The sequence below is a fragment of the Arachis ipaensis genome, chromosome B3, assembly GCF_059453495.1.
Source record: "Arachis ipaensis isolate K30076 ecotype BB chromosome B3, ASM5945349v1, whole genome shotgun sequence".
Taxonomy (NCBI): Eukaryota; Viridiplantae; Streptophyta; class Magnoliopsida; order Fabales; family Fabaceae; genus Arachis; species Arachis ipaensis.
This window is the reverse complement of record NC_142438.1, coordinates 57,095,602-57,114,876: the sequence shown is the minus strand read 5'-3', so window position 1 is coordinate 57,114,876 and position 19,275 is coordinate 57,095,602. Positions and strand designations below refer to the sequence as shown.

The window sequence follows — 19,275 nt, the reverse complement described above, 5'->3', positions numbered from 1 at the left end:
AAATAATAAATTAAAATAATACAACATATATGATAATTATTAGTTGAAATAAAATATAAAAAGAATATTTACTTCTTTATTTCTTTATTTTTGCGGATACGCGGATATGCGGATATTAACACGAAATTCGCAATCCGATCCGATTAGTGTGCGGATCCGATCCGGTCCAATTTGAAAGCCTTGCGGATCGGATCCATATCTGCAATTTTCGGATCGGATTCGGATAAATATCGCGGATATGCGGATCGGATCGGATCCATAAACACCCCTAATAAAAATTAGCAAAATAAAATTATATATATAAGAGTATTTAATCAAATATGTTACATTTTTTAAAATTTTAAGTATTAACGTAAAAATATTAATTTAATATTTTTTTATATCGTATTTTTAGTTTAATACTCTTAATAATTTTATTCTTAATATTATTTTAGAATCTAACATGTATGATTTTATTAATACCTATGATTAATTTTTTATTTAATTTATCTTTTTTTAATAGGATCATAATCTATATTATAAAAAAATTACAATAAAAAATTATATATACCAAAATTATAATTATAAAAAATATTAAAAATAATAAAATTAAATATTTATCTTGACAGTAATAAAAATAAATTTAAAAATTCTTGATGATGTATTTTATATAGTATATATTTAGTTCTCTTAGTACTCTTTTTTAGTACCTTATAATTTTTTACTATTATTATTATTATTATTATTATTATTATTATTATTATTATTATTATTATTATTATTATTATTATTATTATTATTATTATTATTATTATTTATGGATAATTTTTTATTTAATTTACTTTACCTAATGGAATCAATAAATCATATTATAAAAAGATAATAATAAATATAATATACAAAAATCATAATTATAAGAATGTATAATGTCAAATAAAAATTTAACAAAAAATAAAAATAATAAATAATAGAAAAAGAGAGCTCATATAAAGAGAAATAATGAGAAGGCCAATTTTATGGTGTCTATAAATTGGTACCTAAATTTTGCCTAACTTATTTTTTGTAGTAAGTTTTGATTTTTTAAAAATTATTTGTTGTCATATCTTTTAAATTAAATATTATTTTTTAACCTTTTTTAGTAAATATGCACCACCTTTTAGGCACCATAGCATTCACCTAATAAGAATTTCATAAATAATACAATAACATGTCTATAGGATAAAATTGGTAAAGAAAAAATAGATGTTTAGGATAAATGGCTAAAAGCCCGTTAGTGAAACGCAGAAACTAAAAATTTTTGTTTCTGGTAAACGTGGTTTTAAATACAAAATCATTTCTGCGTGGCCAAACCAAAAATTAATCAAACAAAAAATTAAAGCTTTCAAAAAGCTCAAACATGCTTTTTCTTCTCAAACGGGTTTGCCAAACACACCCTTTAATTATGGTATATAAAATAGGTTATTGGTGATTTTTTTCGGATATAATAAAAAATAATTGACTTATTTTTACACTAACACAATCAAGTCTTACAGTAATAATATTTTAAAGAATTATATTTTTTTTTCACACAAAAAAGTGTAAAAATAGAAAGATCGACATAATAAAACTAAGGATGGATTGTTATGTTCTGTTTTTCCACCCTAATGTCCTATTTATATTTATAGACACTGATCGATTTATGCATGAGCATACTCATAAAGAGAAATATCTCTTTGAAAAGATATAATTTTTTAATTTGTCACAACCTTTTAACATGGTTCTGAAAACTGAATCGGCCCAGACGGTTCAACCGGATTAACTGGGAATCGGTCACTTAACTGATTCGGATAAGTTCAGAAATCGCCTAGTAAAAAATTGGTGAAAAATCGGTTGAACCGACAGTTAATCGGTGAACCGGTAGAACCGTCCGATTTTTTAGCGAGTTTTTGGTTAAAAAAAAAAATTCTGAACGGCGTCGTTTTGTCCCTAAAAAAAAAAAAAAAGAAAAAGGCTAAACGAACTAAGCTGAACCCTAATCTCTAAATCACCCATCGTACTCAGCAGCAACAACAACTCTTCTCTGCTCTCTTCTCTGCCCAAATCCCTTCTCCCTTCTCCCTTCTCCCTCACTCTCATCAATCTCACTCACCAAAATGGCACAAAATCCCTAATCCACTACGGCGCTACTTCCCTCTCTCTCTCTCTCTCTCTCTCTCAGCCAGTAGCCTCTCTCTCTCAGCCAACAGTAGTCACCGCCTCTGCCATCGCCGAACTCTTCTCGTCAGCTAGAGGGTGCCTCGCCTCCGGTAGCGATAGATAGAGGGTGCTTCGAGCTCTTGGCCGTCCATCCTCGTCTCTTCCACGTCGTCGCCTTTGGCCGTCCATCCTCGTCTTCTCTACATCGTTTTCATCTTCGTCGTGTGGACTTGCAGATCGAAGCGGGTCGGCTGGATTCCTCCATTGTTGGTGAGTTTGCTCGATCCCGTCTGTCTCGCCATTCCTCCCTTGCTGGTAGTCTTGCCGCCTGTTTCGTTCCTCCGTCTGTCAGTTTGGTCACCTTTGCTCTGCTTTATTTTTTCCCTTTTGTTAATTTCTATGATTTTGAGGTTCTATTTTTTAAAGATTCAACTCTGTTTGTTTCAATTTATGGTCGTGTATTTTGTTAATTTTACCGAGTTACTGAAATCTGAGATCTGATTCTTGAGTTGCTGTTTCTTTTTCTGTTTGTTGTGTTCTGAATCTGAATTGGGGTGAGTTGATATTTTTTTTTTGTTTGTTGTGTTCTGAGTTCTGACTTCTGAATTAGAGTTGGTGGTGGTATGATTAATTTTGTCATGGTGTTTTATATTGATCTGCATATGATCTGTATATGAGGACATACATGTGTTACAGCTTCTTTATACAAATTTGTTAGACCTAGCTTTGCAAAAGACATGCCCAGAAACAGAATAAAATCTTCACCCTCATGCCCTCATCTTTATTGTTTACTCCCTTCCATTTCAGCATTGTTAATTCTACAATAATTTCTTTCTTTAATTTCTCCTTTTACCCTAAATTTAGCAAATTAAACGTTGGTTTAGATTTTTCTTATTTTAATTTTGAAAAGAATAAGAGGAGATCAGATTTTAGTTTACTTACCAGATATTGTTATGGTAACAAAAAAGGTCGTGCTACATGTTTCATTGTATGTTTAATTTTTAATAATTTTATTTAATATTTAATTAAACCGGTTGAATCCTGGTCGAACTTTTAAACCAGTAAACCGGTTCATTGACCGGTCCGGTTCTCGCAACCTTGCCTTTTAATAAGTTACAACTGTGTAATAAATTATGAGTCCTGTTAGGGAGCCAATGGCTTATTTGTACAATGTATACAATGAGCTATATGAGTTACAAAATGAACATCACCCATAATATTCAGAATAACCATCCGATACTAGGGATAATAAACATCTCATGTCATAAAACCACTCATCCCAAAAACTTAAGCTAATTTTGGGGTTCATGACGTGGCAGAAATTAGCCGATTAAGAAATTAATATAAGAAATACGTTGCAAGTACAGTTCTTAACCAGCAAAAATCCGCTTATCAATTTGGAAGGGTTGTCACAAATTTTGGAATAAAAATACTGGCAGTAGAAATCCCAGGTCGTCTCCCAATGAGTTGACAAAAGAGTGCTATCTTATTAATCAGGAGTTTTTCGAAAAGTTTTAAGAGTTGGAGAACAGAAAAGTAAATGATTATAAATTAAAGCAATAAAAATTAGCGAGAGAATTTATATAATCAAATAAAAGCCTTGACCGGGGGTAGATTAATTGGAAGTTCTATCCTTGTGGGATTTTCTCAAGTGTAGTATCAAGAGGTTGTTGTTTTCACTTAGTTAACCCTTACTAAATAAAGGAAAGTCAAGTGATTGAGCTAACTCTTATTCGCAAGTCCTAATCCTCTCCCTTGGGAAGGATTAGCGTTAGTAAATAGAGAATTAGCCAACAACTTCCAATTTAACTAATCACTTGAGCATTCCAACTCAAGGGTCTCCTTTTAATCAACCCCCAAGTCAAGTTGGGAGTCTACTCCATTGACATGAAAGTTACTTGCACAGAATTAAAAAGGGAATAAAAGGAAGGCATGATAAACAATAACTAAAAATTAATTAAAAGTAAAAATAGTTCTTTGTATTAATAAATCCCAAAATGCAACATCCTTATCTGAACAGGGTTAAAGGGCAATTAAAAAGTAAAGGAATAAGAAAACAAACTAGAATAATGGAACTTCAACGGAGGTAGTGACTCTTCTCAATATTCAAAGCAAAAGCATCAAAAGCATAAAAACTAGAAATCTATAGATGTGAAGAAAAACCTAGAGGAAGTAGTAATTTCTTCTCTAAGATTCAAAACTAAAACTAAAAACTATGCGAATGAGAATGTCTGTTCAGTCTCTGCCTGTCCCCTGGCTCTAGTCTGTGTTTCTGGGCCGAAAACTGGGTCCAAACTCAGCCCAAAATTGCCCCCAGCGTATTCTGCGTTTTCTGCAGGTAGCGCATGTCACGCGTACGCGTCAGTCACACGTGCGCATCATTTGGCGATTTTCGTTGTCACGCATCTGCGTCAGGCCCGTGCACACGTCACCGTGCAAACTCCAATTCACGCGCACGCGTGAGCCATGCGTGCGCGTCGCTCCTCGCTGGTTGTCTCCTTTATTTCTTGTGCTCCTTCCATTTTTGCAAGCTTTCTTCCCATCCTTTAAGCCATCCCTGTCCTATAAAGCTTGAAAACATTTAACACACAGATCACGGTATCGAATGGTATAAAGGGAGATTAAAAACATACGATTTAAAGGCTTAGGAAGTAAGTTTTCAATCATAGAATAAAACTAGGAAGGAATTATAAAATCATGCAAATAGTATGAATACGTGTGCAAAGACCTGATAAAAAACCACTTAATTGAGCACAAGATAAACCATAAAATAGTGGTTTATCAAACTCCCTACACTTAAACATTAGCATGTCCTCATGCTAAGCTCAAGGAGACAAAAGAATGAATAGGGGAAAGTAAGACTCATGAGATGCAACCTATATATGAATGCAACTACATGCTAAGATGTTTCTGTTTACTTAGTTAAAAGTAAAAAAGTTCTCCAAGACAAATATAAATCAGATTTTACTAATTCAAATCATACAAATAAGGCAAGTAAACTTGTAAGAAGATAGCTCATGAAAGCAGAAAACATAGAATCAAGCATTGAACACTCACTGGTAGCGTATATGCACTCTAATATCTCAAGTGTCTAGGGTTAATCACTCTACTCTTCCCTAGTCATGCTTTCTAAACTTTGTTCTTCATCTAACCAATCAACAAGTATTTAGTATACCAATGCAAACATCATGAGGTCTTTTCAGGGTTGTAATGGGGCTAAGGTAAAGGTAAGGGTACATGTATGGCCAAGTGATGCCAGGGCATTTTGGCCAGTTTCACTGACCTTTTCTTTACTGTTTTAGGGTAGTTTCATGCATTTTCTTAGTTAATAAGAAAGTTTTGGGTAGATAATCACTTACATCTTGATTCAAGCAAACATTTTGAATTTTACATGATTTTTTGAGAATTATGCATGAATTGAATGATAAAATGGATGATGCATGATCTCATGAGTTAGAACCTAGCTTTGATGCACTTTACTTGCTTGATTTCAGGACAAAGGAAGCATGGAAGATGCCACGTTAATAGCCACGTTAGTCTAACTAACGTGACCATTAACGTGGAATGGAGGCTAGCTTGCAACGTTAATAAGAAAAGTGAACACCAATAACGCCTTCGTGAGCCATCATAGCCCACGTTAGTGTCCACGTTAACTACATTAACGTGGAAGCTAACGTGGAGGAAAAAGAAAGCCCCAACGTTAGTGGTAAAAGTGAATACCACTAACGCTCCAAAAGGTATAATTGGCCACGTTAAGAGTCACGTTAACTACATTAACGTGAACTCTAACGTAGGAGGAGCAAGGAAGAGCCAACGTTAGTGACACTCACCTTTGTCACTAACGTTGGACCAAGCCACTATTAGCCACGTTAGTTGCCACGTTAATTACATTAACGTGGAAGCTAACGTGGAGGAAAGAAATGATGAGCCAACGTTAGTGACACTCACCTTTGTCACTAACGTGGGAAGGGGCGTTTGGAGCGTTAGTGACAAAGGTAAGTGTCACTAACGCTCTCGAAGCTGAGGCATGCCCACGTTAAGGGTCACGTTAGCTACACTAACGTGGACTCTAACGTAGGGAGGAAGGGCAACAAGCAAACATTATTGGAAAAGGTGAATCCCAATAACGTTTGTGAAGGACCAAGAGGCAACGTTAGTGGTCACATTAGTGCCACTAACGTTGAAGTTAACGTGGACCATTTTGGGTTAGGGACGTTAGTGAAAAAGGTGATCGTCACTAACGTTCTCAAACCCACATTTTCACTTAACGTTAACACCACTAACGTCCTAACTAACGTCCATGCCTAACTCACACTTTTTCTGCAAGCAAAGCTAAGCCCACTGAAGATGATAACTGCTTCAACTCAAAGATCCAAAGGCCCATATCCAAGACTTGAAGAGCCAACTAGAAGATCAAAAGAGTAGTATATATAGGAGTAGTTTTGAACTAGAAAGAGAGCTTTTGGGGGGGGGGCATTGGGAGAACTACTCTCTGTATAATTTTACTTTCTCTGCAACTTCTAGTTTTACTTTCAGAATGTATTTTCCATCTTTGCTTTCCATTCCCAGAGCTATGAACAACTAAACCCCTTTCACCGGGTTAGGGAGCTCTGTTGTAATTTGATGGATCAATAATAGTTTTTTATTATTCTTCTTCTTTTTTTTCTCTTGATTTTACTAGAAAGCTTTCAATCTTCATCCAATTGGGTAGTTGTCTTAGAAAAGAAGCTATTCATACTTGGATCTCTTCGAAACCTTGGAAGAGGAATGAAGAGATCATGCTAGAAATGCTTTCTCATGTTGGACCAAATTGGGGTTTGGACGGATATAGTGACATATAATTCTCCCAATACTTTGATTTGGAAATACATGTGGTATAATCAGTGACCATACTTCATCTCTTCTTATGAGCAATTAGACCAAGGAATTGGCTATTGATCAAGATTTGAGAGATTGAATTACCAAGGATTTGGAATTCAATCACTTAAGATTGCCAAGGAGATCAATGAATGCATTGATTGAGGAAGAGATGAAAATGAACTTGATCTGGAGAATACAACATCTCCTGAGCCCAATGAACTTCCCATTTCTGATCTTACCCATTCTCTTTACTTTCTGCCATTTATTTTTATGCTCATTTTCCCCATTCCCCATTTAAGATTCTGCAATTTACTTTCCGTCATTTACATTCAGTTCTTTATTTTCAGCATTTACATTTTTTGCCATTTACTTTCTCGCCATTTAATTTCCTATAATTCTCAAATCAAATTCTGCTTAGCTCAACTAGAACATTTCTCCAATTAAAGTTGCTTGACCAATCAATCCCTGTGGGATTCGACCTCACTCTATTGTGAGTTTTTACTTGACGACAATTCGGTATACTTGCCGAGGGAAATCTGTTGAGAGACAAGTTTCCGTGCATCAAGTTTATGGCGCCGTTGCCGGGGATTGATTTTGTATCAACAATGATTAAGTTGGTGGATAACTAGATTGAGCACTTTTTCTTTCTTTTGTTGATTTAATTTCTGTCTGATTAATTTACTTTCAGTTTCAGTTGTTTTCTTCCCTTTACCCCTTACCCGTTTGAGATATTCTCTTAATTGTCACAATTCAGTTCACTAACCCACTAACTATTTGATATATTGCATCATTCACACTAACAGCATTTGTTTTAACAAGAATACTCTCTATCCCCCTTTTTCTTTGGCCTTGTTGGTTGTATGACAGGTAGAAGAAGTGGGGCTTCAACTTCCTTTGATTCTGAACCTGAGAGGACCTTCCTTAGATTAAGGAGGGAAGCAAGAGGAAAGAGAGTTGTTGGTGCTGAGGAAGAGGAAGAGTACTTTGAACCAGACATGGATGAGAATATGGAGAATCATCATGAAGAAGAAGCTCACAACCATGGCAGAGAAGGTCCATCGCATCATGCTGGGCAAGAGAGAAGAGTTCTGGGATCTTACATAAATCCAAACCCAGAAAACTGTGGAAGTAGCATCAAAAAGCCAACCATACATGCCAATAACTTTGAACTAAAGCCATAGCTCATCACCGTTGTTCAGAACAATTGTTCATTCGAAGGAAGTGTCCAAGAAGATTCCAATCAATATCTCACCACATTCCTGAGGATATGTGATACTGTGAAGTCTAATGGTGTTCATCCTAACACCTATAGACTGCTTCTGTTTCCCTTCTCACTCAAGGACAAAGCATCTAAATGGCTGGAATCCTTCCCGAAGGAGAGTTTAACAACCTGGGAAGATGTGGTGAACAAATTCTTGGTGAGATTCTATCCTCCTCAAAGGATCAACAGGTTGAGAGCTAAGGTACAGACCTTCAGGCAACAAGATGGTGAAACTCTATATGAAGCATGGGAGAGGTTTAAGGACTTGAAAAGAAGGTGCCCACCAGATATGTTCAATGAATGGGTGCAGTTACACATTTTATATGAGGGTCTTTCTTACGAATCAAAGAAGGCAGTAGACCACTCATCTGGGGGATCTCTGAACAAGAAGAAGACCATTGAAGAAGCCTTAGATGTCATTGAGACTGTAGCAGAGAATGACTACTTCTATGCCTCTGAAAGAGGCAACACTAGAGGAGTGATGGAGCTAAATAACGTGGATGCATTGCTGGCTCAGAACAAGATGATCACTAAGCAGTTGGCTGACCTTACCAAGAAGATGGAGAGGAACCAAATAGCAGCAGTCACCACCTCAGCAGCAGCTCAAGAAGGAGTGAATGAAGAAGCAGAGGGTGATCAGGAACAAGCCAACTACATTGGAAACTCACCTAGGCAAAACCATGATCCATACTCCAAAACTTATAATCCTGGTTGGAGGAACCACCCAAACTTTGGGTGGAGAAATCAACAAGATCAAGGCCAAGATCAGAGACGTCACAACCCCAACAATAATGCAGCTCACCAACATTCCACACAGAGATCATATCAGCACCCACCTAACAACATATCTCAACATCCATACCAAAGCCAAAATGGCCCTTCTCATCCCTCTAACCTCAACTCACCATCATCCGAAGATAGACTCTCAAGGATTGAGACCCTACTTGAGGGTATATGTAAGGAAATTCAAGATAACAAGGTGTTCAAGGAAGAGGTGCGAGCCAATATCAAGAACCAGGGAGACACCATCAAGAAGCTGGAATTTCAAGTGGGATACCTCTTTGAGAAGATTCCCAAACCTACTGATAGCTTCCCAAGTGACACAGAGAAAAACTCGAGAAGTGAAGCAAAGAAAGTAAGATGGGAAGATTGCAAGATGGTCACTATAAGTGATAAGGGGACTGAGAAAGAGCTGAACAAACCATTAAAACAACCTGGAGATACCTCAGCAGAGAAACAAGAAGAGGGTCACCAAGAAACCAAAACTACACAGAAGGAGATTTTGAACCTCTATGCACCGTTTCCCTAAAGACTCAAGGGTGGTGTAGAAAAGAGAGTATACTCAAAGTTCCTCGACATGTTTGCATCCCTTCATGTGAACATACCATTCATCAAGGCTATCCACCAAATGCCCTCATACATTAAGTGTATGAAAGAGCTACTGACCAGGAAAAGCTCACTCAAAGGAGGACAAACAATAGTGATGAATAAGGAGTGCAGTGCTCTTATACAACCAGAGTTGCCTACAAAAAGGAAGGATCCAGGGAGTTTTCATATTCCCTGTGCCATAGGAGACACAATGATTGATAAGGAACTCTGTGATCTGGGAGCAAGCATTAATTTAATGCCTCTATCTCTCATGAAGAAGCTGCAGATCAATGAGCTAATGCCCACAGACGTAGTCATCAGGCTGGCTGACAAAACTCAAAAATAAGCAGTAGGAGTGGTTGAAAACGTGTTGGTGAAGGTTGGGAACTACTTCCTTACCACAGACTTTGTCATATTGGAAATGGAAGAGAGTCACCTTCACCCAATCATATTGGGAATACCATTCCTAGCTACAGCCAGAGCGCTCATAGATGTGGAGCGAGGAGAGCTAATACTGAGAATACATGATGAACAACTCGCATTCAATGTCTTCAAACCCTCACAAGAAGCAGATCAGGAAAACGAGGAACCAAGGGGAGAGCACGACAAAGCACTGGTGGAAGAAACAAGCATTGAAACACAAGCTGTACACCTGGGAATCCCTTTGGTTGATGAGCAAGACAGTCAGAAGTTGTCACAGCTAAAGGAAAACTAGGAGGAACCTAAACCACCAGAGTCATATGAGACCAGCAATAAAATTTCATTGGAAAAAGAGGCCACAAAGAGCATGGCAACATCAAAAGAAACAAAGAAGAAGGCACCAAGGAGATGGAGGAACAAGAAGATCCCTACAGAGGATTTCTCTCCAGGGGATAAAGTGATCTCAGCTTATTTCCCAGTTATCCCACCTCATCTCCCCACCATCCCATCTCAGATTCTCTCCTTAGAACATGTGGAGATCCTTGATGAAGCCAATGGAGATAGATTTACGGCGAGGGGGGAAGATCTGAAGCATTACCAACCACCCTGACAAAGGCAGAACGTCAAGCTAGTGACGCTAAAGAAGCGCTTCATGGGATGCAACCCATGTTTTTATATGTCTTTAAAGTAGTCAATAATGCAAGGTTCATAAATTCCAAATCAACTTTGACATATACTTGAATGAATCCTTTTTATGCAACATATAGTGAAGAACAAGTTTGGTGTTCAAGGCACACTAAGAGGACATAAATATCATGTCACTCTTAGCACCTTGAACAAATCTTTTTACACCACATGGCCACAAATTAAGTTTGGTGTCGCCAATGTTACATACATGGACAGTGAAATAGTCAGTTGGTTTTGTATTCATGAATAGCACTTACTATTTAGAAACAAAAACTTTAAAAAGTAGTTATCCCACTCTTTAAATTTCGCCGCCACTATCCACAAATTTATTAATCACATTTCTTTTATTTTGTAGGAGAATTGATGGGACAATTGAAGGAGGAGGTTTCGGCCACTTCAAAAGGAGGGGACTATACACATGTCTTCAAGGGGAATGCATTGGGAAATGTTGCCATGCAACATTGAAAGAATGACACGCTTGGAAATCGAACCAACCCCATCATAAAGTCGATGATCCTTGTGCTCATCCCATGCTAAACCCCATCCGTTCATCATACACCCACTCCATCAATCCACACCTTTCATTTACTCACCACTTCTCTATATAAGTGGTTCTTATTCCGTACCCCCTTCACATTCCAATCCCATTCTCTGTACTTCCCACTTTCGGCACCCAACTCCTCTTACCCCATCAAAAGCACTCTCACCCACTCCCTTAACTACACCCCATCTTAACCGGCCGAAGTCCATCATTAACCAATAATTCTCAACACCTTCACATCTCAAAAATCACTTATGGCATCATCAAGCTCTAAAAGAAGAAAGGGGAAAGAGCCTATGGAGCAGCGCCCTTTTGATGAAAAAAAGTTTAGAACCTTTCACCATGCATTTCAATTTAGGTGGATGGCTGATAAGGAGATCATATACAAGCTAGGCTTTCAAGTAAGAAAAACGGAGTGCCCTAAAATCACAGAGAAGGTGGAAAAGAGAAGATGGGAGCTCCTCACTGATCTGGTCACAAAAGTAAACGCAACTCTTGTAAGAAAGTTTTATGCAAATGCAGTCAGGTATGATAAGGAAGATGAGTCCTATACAAGCTTTGTAAGAGGGGTGACCATGGATTTTAGTCCCATGAGCATCATAAGGGCGTTAAAACTACGAACCATACCATTTGCAGAAGAAAGCTATCACTCTAGAATAGATAGCAGTCCCAATTATAACCAAATAGTGCAAGATATTTGCGTGCAAGGAGCTGATTGGGTACGAGATCCTCAGGGGAAGCCCAAGTTCATCAAGAGAGGGGACCTCACCCCTGAAGCAAAGGGGTGGTTTAAAATTGTAAAGAGATCCATCCTTCCTGTCGGGAATAACTCAGAGGTGAATCTTAAGAGAGCAACAATGATGCAATGTATACTTAAAGGGGGAGAGATCAAGGTTCATGAACTCATAGCCCAAGGCATTAGGAAGATGGCTGAGAAAAGCGATTCTGGAGGAAGGTTAGGCTACCCCAGCACTATTTTCCGTCTGTGTGATAGGGCTGGGGTGGTGTTCGAGGATGAGAACCCCGAGTGGATAAAAGTGGGTATCCCAATTACTATTCGACGGATGCATGCTGTTGCATCTCCCCTACCTCAACGAAAGCCAAGAAAGAGGCCAGCCCATCAAGTGGTAGAAGGACAAAACCTAGAGGAGCAAGCCCCTTTGGACATGTACCAACTACAGGAAGCCATTGATGGCTTATCTAGACAATACTTGGAAAATCAAGGGGCACAGAAAGAGCTTCAACTACAGTTGATGGACCGTCAAGAAGAATCACTCTCTAGATGGATGAATCAACAGGGGGAGTGGCAAAAGCAAATGATGGAGCAACAACTGAAACAAGGGAAACAATGGGGTGAATCCTTCCACAGGTTGGAACAAAGGTAGGATCAACAACAAGAAGCCATCCAAAAGCTAATCAAAATCCAAGCACATCAAGGTGCACACATACATGAAATGCATCGGAAGCAATTAGAACAGGCAGAACTCTTCGACGAATACAGGACGTTCTCAGAAGGAGTTTACATAAACGAGACTGGACATCATGTGAACACTCAAGCCAGGCTCGGATACTTAGTTGGACAACTGCCTATACTGCATCCGGAAATCACAAGATATGAAGAAGTGAAGGATGAATTAGCGCGAGAAGAAAGAGAGAGAGTAGAAAAGAGTCATGAATCAGTAAGGAAGGCACTTGAGGATTGGAAAAAAGCCAGACTGGCACGGATACAAGGAAACACAAGTGGACACAAAGAGGATAAATAAGAGGGAGAGCATGAGCACCCCCATGAGTAAAAGGTGGTGGAGTTCCCTCATTGTCCCATCTTTTTCAAGTTTTAAATAAGGAAAATCATGTATGAAATAGAAAATGTTTCCATGGTAGTTTAGGATTTTCAATTTTGCCTTTAAGTTTGCATTGCTTAGGTCTATGCTTGCTAGTCTAATGTCACTGCTGCATTTTCACCTTGCTTACTTGTATGCTGGTCCTTTAAGTCAAATAAAAAGAGAATGTTATGAAAGACCAGAGTGAGGTTCAATTTGTGGAGTAAGTTCTTAAGCTTGTGGTGTAGTAATTACTTAGCTAAGTTGGTTCACCAACAAAGTAGGAAGGCAATTATCTGTCCTGAATCATATGCTTGAAACATACCCCATGAGACTAGCTAAATAACAAGATCCTAATAAGAAAAAGGAAAAGAAAAATGAAAGTTGAGAAATAAAGAAAAAGAGTAAGAAATAAGGCTAGGCACCAAGGGTTGAATATTGAGGCATGTGTCTGTTGTGCTCCTGTGTAAAGGATATGCTTGGATGAATAAGCTCTCAGGGGTGCCTTATCACTTGGTAACTTGGGTTAACTAACCCGGGATTATCAGCTGAAAGTCCACTATCAAGAGTAACATTTGCTACAGAACACTTAGTAACCCAAAGAGGTGCTGGACACCAAGGTCTCAAGAAGGAAAATAACAAACCATGTGCCTGTGGTGTGTATGTATGGGGAAAATAGACTTGAGGGAGTAAGTCCTTAGGGATGTCTTAACACCCAGCACCTTGGACCAACTGGTTCGGGAGTGCTGACTGAAAGCTTATCTTAAAGAGTCGCCCTCTTACAAAGCACCTAGTCTAAGAACACAATTAAACCCTGAAAAGACAAAGGGATCAATAAATAAAAGTCTCATAGGGTACAATCAAGTGAGTATTCCAGGGCATGATAAAGGTCTGAAAGCCAGTGAAGGAATGAACCTAAGTTGCTATGCATGAAACCCCATAAAACCAAGGACATGACTTCTACAATAATGACTCATTTCTCTTGTCATTTCATTCATCATTCTCATGTTTCAGTACTTGCTTAGGAACAAGCAAGCTTTAAGTTTGGTGTTGTGATGCCAGGGCATTTTGGCCAGTTTCACTGACCTTTTGTTTACTGTTTTAGGATAGTTTCATGCATTTTCTTAGTTATTAAGCAAGTTTTGGCTAGATAATCACTTACATCTTGATTCAAGCAAACATTGTTAATTTTACATAATTTTATGAGAATTATGCATGAATTGAATGATAAAATGGATGATGCATGATCTCATGAGTTAGAACCTAGCTTTGATGCACTTTACTTGCTTGATTTCAGGACAAAGGAAGCAAGGAAGATGCCACGTTAATAGCCACGTTAGTCTAACTAACGTGACCATTAACGTGGAATGGAGGCTAGCTTGCAACGTTAATAAGAAAAGTGAACACCAATAACGCCTTCGTGAGCCATCATAGCCCACGTTAGTGTCCACGTTAACTACATTAACGTGGAAGCTAACATGGAGGAAAAAGAAATCCCCAACGTTAGTGGTAAAAGTGAATACCACTAACGTTCCAAAAGGTATAATTGGCCATGTTAAGAGTCACGTTAACTACATTAACGTGAACTCTAACATGGGAGGAGCAAGGAAGAGCCAACGTTAGTGACACTCACCTTTGTCACTAACGTTGGGCCAAGCCACTATTAGCCACGTTAGTTGCCACGTTAATTACATTAATGTGGAAGCAAACGTGGAGGAAAGAAATGATGAGCCAATGTTAGTGACACTCACCTTTGTCACTAACGTTGGAGATGGCAATCACCACCACGTTAGTGGTCACGTTAATGCAATTAACGTGAGGCACTAACGTGGGAAGGGGCGTTTGGAGCGTTAGTGACAAAGGTAAGTGTCACTAACACTCTCGAAGTTGAGGCATGCCCACGTTAAGGGTCACGTTAGCTACACTAACGTGGACTCTAACGTAGGGAGGAAGGGCAACAAGCAAACGTTATTGGAAAAGGTGAATGCCAATAACGTTTGTGAAGGACCAAGAGGCAACGTTAGTGGTCACGTTAGTGCCATTAACGTTGAAGTTAATGTGGACCATTTTGAGTTAGGAACGTTAGTGAAAAAGGTGATTGTCACTAACGTTCTCGAACCCACATTTTCACTTAACGTTAATACCACTAACGTCCTAACTAACGTCCATGCCTAACTCACACTTTTTCTGCAAGTAAAGCTAAGCCCACTGAAGATGATAACTACTTTAACTCAAAGATCCAAAGGCCCATATCCAAGACTTGAAGAGCCAACTAGAAGATCAGAAGAGTAGTATATATAGGAGTAGTTTTGAACTAGAAAGAGAGCTTTTGGGGGGAGGGGCATTAGGAGAACTACTCTCTGTATAATTTTACTTTCTCTGCAACTTCTAGTTTTACTTTCAGAATGTATTTTCCATCTTTGCTTTCCATTCCCAGAGCTATGAACAACTAAACCCCTTTCATTGGGTTAGGGAGCTCTGTTGTAATTTGATGGATCAATAATAGTTTTTTATTATTCTTCTTCTTTCTTTTCTCTTGATTTTACTAGAAAGCTTTCAATCTTCATCCAATTGGGTAGTTGTCTTGGAAAAGAAGCTATTCATACTTGGATCTCTTTAGAACCTTGGAAGAGGAATGAAGAGATCATGCTAGAAATGCTTTCTCATGTTGGACCAAATTGGAGTTTGGACGGATATAGTGACATATAATTCTCCCAATACTTTGATTTGGAAATACATATGGTATAATCAGTGACCATACTTCATCTCTTCTCATGAGCAATTAGACTAAGGAATTGGCTATTGATCAAGATTTGAGAGATTGAATTACCAAGGAATTGGAATTTAATCACTTAAGATTGCCAAGGAGATCAATGAATGCATTGATTGAGGAAGAGATGAAAATGAACTTGATCCGGAGAATACAACATCTCCTGAGCCCAATGAACTCCCCATTTCTGATCTTACCCATTCTCTTTACTTTCTGCCATTTATTTTTATGCTCATTTTCCCCATTCCCCATTTAAGATTCTGCAATTTACTTTCCGTCATTTACATTCAGTTCTTTATTTCTAGCATTTACATTTTCTGCCATTTACTTTCCCGCCATTTAATTTCCTGCAATTCTCAAATCAAATTCTGCTTAGCTCAACTAGAACATTCCTCCAATTAAATTTGCTTGACCAATCAATCCCTGTGGGATTCGACCTCACTCTATTGTGAATTCTTACTTGACGACAATTCGGTATACTTGCCGAGGGAAATCTGTTGAGAGACAAGTTTCCGTGCATCACCAAGTGAGCTAAAATATGAATCTTTGACTAACTTAAGCTTTCACCTAACACACACACACACACACTCTATGTAATTCTAAAATCATGCCTAGCTACCCAAAATTCCCACTTTTGCATTACATACTCATGTATCAACTTTTCTTTAGTTTTATCACATATGCATTGATTTTTTATTAAACTTAGCATTGGGGTAATTTTGTCCCCTTATTTATTTATTTATTTGAATATTTTTGGTTTTTTTTTAAATATAAAAGTAAACATAACATATCAATACACATGAATTTTTAATTTTTTTTTTGTCTCACATGAGTATGTACCCAAATTTTCAATATTTTGTCAATGAAACACAGCACCATTTCATCAGCCCAAGTTCCCCACAGTTCTCCACACTTAATTAATATACAATATCTATCTTAAGCTAACCAAAGATTCAATTGGGGTAGTTAATTATTTTTCCGCTTAAGGCTAGTGATGTGGTAAAATATAGAACAGAAGGGGATTATAAGGCTCAAGGTGGCTAACAAAGGTGATTGAAATGGTAGGCTATTTGGGATAAGTGAGCTAATAACAATTGATTGCCTCAATCATATGCATGCATGTAAATACACTAAACGATGGACATATAGAATGGGACAAAATAAAGATTGCAATCATAGAGAAGAAAACACACAAGAATAAAATATTAGAGTTAAATAGTGTAACCATATAATTAAGCTTAAATCTCGCGAGTTGTGTGTTCTTAGCTGTAAACCATGTTCCAAATTACAATCTTCAAACAAGTTCAACAAAAATTTTTAATTTAAATTAGTGAAATATCATAAAATAGGGTCTTGAAAGGAAACTCATTACTTTAACCGATCAAAACATACATGCAAACAATTATTATCATGCAATATATCCTATCTAACAAAAGAAAAAGTAAAATGTTGGTGTTAAAAAAGAGAAGTTACCTCCGGAAGTCAAGAACTGACCTACCCACACTTAAAGCTTGGCACGGTCCTCCGTGCCATCAGTAAGGAGCAAGGGAGGACTGGAAGTGTCGCCTCCATGTTTGGTTCACCTTGGCTGCCTGTGCTACTGGATGAAGTAGAGTTTGGAGTGTCCTTTAGTTCTGGAGGTGGGTGTGTACCAACTATGAGGTCCTTCAAATAGTTGTATCAGCGCTTGTTACGGCGCTCTATTTGCTCCATCCGCCGGTCTTGCCGATCGAACCTCTCAAGGATCTGAAGGAACATCTGATGGATGGAGGGTGCTTGTGGTGTAGATGACGGTGGAGTGGAAGAGGGAGGAGTATCCAAAGATGGACCTACAGGCCGGCTAGCAGAGGGAACTGGCGGCCTGATGTACTTCTCGTTCAAGACATACTAGTCGGCTCTAGGGATCATGACCTTCATGTCGTCTGCCCAAGAGGACACACCTGCTGCAAAGAATAAATCTGAAACCAAGGTGGGGAAAGGCAGGTTACCCGCGATCTGTACGTGTCCCATGGCATCCTGGATGTGTCGGGGCAGGTTGAGGGGTTGCTCTGTCAGGATGCACCAGATAAGGACAACCATGTTTGCTGTGACGGTCGACTCATGAGTGCTCAGAAAGACATAATGGGACAGAATTTGTGCCCACACGTGAGCCTCCAAGGTGAGTGACTGGGCTGAGATGCTCTTGGGTTTTGAACGATGCTGCCCGTAGATCCAAGTGCTGCTAGATTGGGCTATAACTCCAAGAACACTACCTCAGTCGAACTGATACATCTGGCACTTGCGGGATGCCTCTTGATATGCATCCCATCCTTCTAGACTAGGTGGAAGATCCAGTGCTCTCTGTATGGCACTCTTGGAGACAGGGACTTGCTGATGACGAACGTAGACAGTCTGCAGAGTAGGCGAGTGGAAGTTGGAGTAGAATTCAACGACCTATGATAAGTTGGCTTCCCGCGGCTGTCTCCTCAAAAATCCCCACTATCTCCTCTCAATTCGGGGATCCACGAAATCAACAAAGTGTGTTGGAACAATGAGCAGATGCTCATTGTTGTAGTTCCTCTCAGCTAGGATGGGGAACATCTGTTTGCAATAACGGTTAGCAAACTGTGTGGAGTCTCGTGCGGAAAAAGATTTCTCTGATTCATCAACCGTAATGATCATCTTTACCCGCTTTGTTGGTGGCTTGACACTGGTAGATGGAAGTGCTTTTGCCAATGTTCTCTCGGTTCCTCTCCTTGCTGGTGTCTTGTCAGTGGCCTTCTCTTTTCCTTTCTTGGTACCCATGCCTAAGGAAGAAGAAAAAGGAAGAGTGTGAAATATAGATAACTAAGACTGGAAGGGAGAAAATTCCAAGTGATAATGAATGCCAAAGGAAAGATGATAGCCCAAATACATGGTAGCTACAACATGTAGGTAAAACATCAATTAAGATCAAGAAGGCAATTCATAATAGTTAGATGCAAGAGGGTAAAAGCATGCAAGTACTAGGCATGAGAAGCATAACTCAAGCATTAAGTAATAATTGTGCCAAATTAAAGAGCATGTGTAATGATGACAATTGTGAACGATAATCCTAAATACATGTGGAGCACAAGTGTTGTGAAAAAAGAGGCATACAAGTAAAAGAGTAAAAGAAAATAGGATTCAAAGTGCCATAAAAGCTTTTTCACAAACACGTGGTGTGCAATGTATAATAGGAATGAAAATAATGTAATCCAAATGTATATGAGAGCCATAGTAAGATATCAATTATCAAATCACTCCTCATATTATCCACAAGCTTTATTATAGTAAGGTAATACCCAAATAAAATTCAAACACCAACATAAAAATGCATGGAAGAAGAACGAAAAAGAAACCATAGATAATGAAATTAAAAGAAAAAAAGAAGAAG

At 38.4% G+C, this 19,275-nt stretch overlaps 1 non-coding gene across 1 annotated transcript; it reads right to left on the bottom strand.

Annotated features, from left to right (window-relative positions):
• Positions 1 to 8,462: 8,462 nt before the first annotated feature.
• LOC148570734 (small nucleolar RNA R71) lies at positions 8,463 to 8,569 on the bottom strand. The gene has a single exon (XR_015908321.1). It is a non-coding gene; the product is annotated as a small nucleolar RNA R71 (small nucleolar RNA).
• Between the last annotated feature and the right edge of the window lie 10,706 nt (positions 8,570 to 19,275).